Source organism: Bison bison, unplaced genomic scaffold, assembly GCF_000754665.1.
Source record: "Bison bison bison isolate TAMUID 2011002044 unplaced genomic scaffold, Bison_UMD1.0 scf7180017864136, whole genome shotgun sequence".
In the NCBI taxonomy this organism is placed as follows: domain Eukaryota; kingdom Metazoa; phylum Chordata; class Mammalia; order Artiodactyla; family Bovidae; genus Bison; species Bison bison.
The window spans coordinates 5,785,121-5,786,099 of NW_011494708.1; positions in this window are offsets into that span (position 1 = coordinate 5,785,121).

Here is a 979-nt window from a genome sequence, read left to right on the forward strand (position 1 = left end):
AAATATCTCCTGCTCATTCTTTTTTTTCCCAAGATTTTTAATTTACTGTTTGCTCTAACTGCTTTTCTTAACCTTAGGTGGATATAGATATATTTGCTTTATTGATTTGACCATGAACGTTCTCAGCTCAGCTTATTTGTTGCTTTGTGGAATTCTCTACTCTGCCATTTTCAGAAATATCACTGTTAGTTTTGTCATTTTCACTGAACATAGTCTCCTTGAGATTTACCTATGTTATTTGTATATCAATAATTCATTACTTATAATTGTTGAGTAATATTCTATGAAATGGACATACCTTACTTTGTTTAGCCAATCACCTATCAAGTGAACTTTATATTGCTTCCAGATTGTGGCTATTTGAAATAAAGATGCTGTGAGCGTTTAAGTAAACCTAATTTTTCATTATTCTGGCATGAATGCTCAAGATTGCAATTTCTAGATGGTGTGGTAATTGCAGGTTTAATATTATAAGAAACAGCTAGACTTTTTTTCAGAGTGGCTGTATAATATTATATTCATACCAACATTGGTAAGTGATGAAATTTCTCTACATCATCAGTATTTGATGTTCTCACTGCTTTTTTTTTCCCATTCATTCTACTAGATATGTAGTGATATCTCATTGTCTTATAATTTATGTTTCCATTATAGCTTATGATACTGAACATTTTTTCATGTATTTATTTGTTGTATGTTTATTCTCTTCAGCAAAATTTCAGTTTATGTCTGTGACCCATTTTCTAATTATGCTGATTTATTTTTCTATGGTTGAATTTTGAGTGTTTAAAAATATATATTCCAGATCCTTTTTTTATTATTTTATTTTTTAACTTTACAATATTGTATTGGTTTTGCCATATATCAACATGAATCTGCCACAGGTATACACGTGTTCCCCATCCTGAACCCTCCTCCCTCCTCCCTCCCCATACCATCCCTCTGGGTCGTCCCAGTGTACCAGCCCCAAGCATCCAGT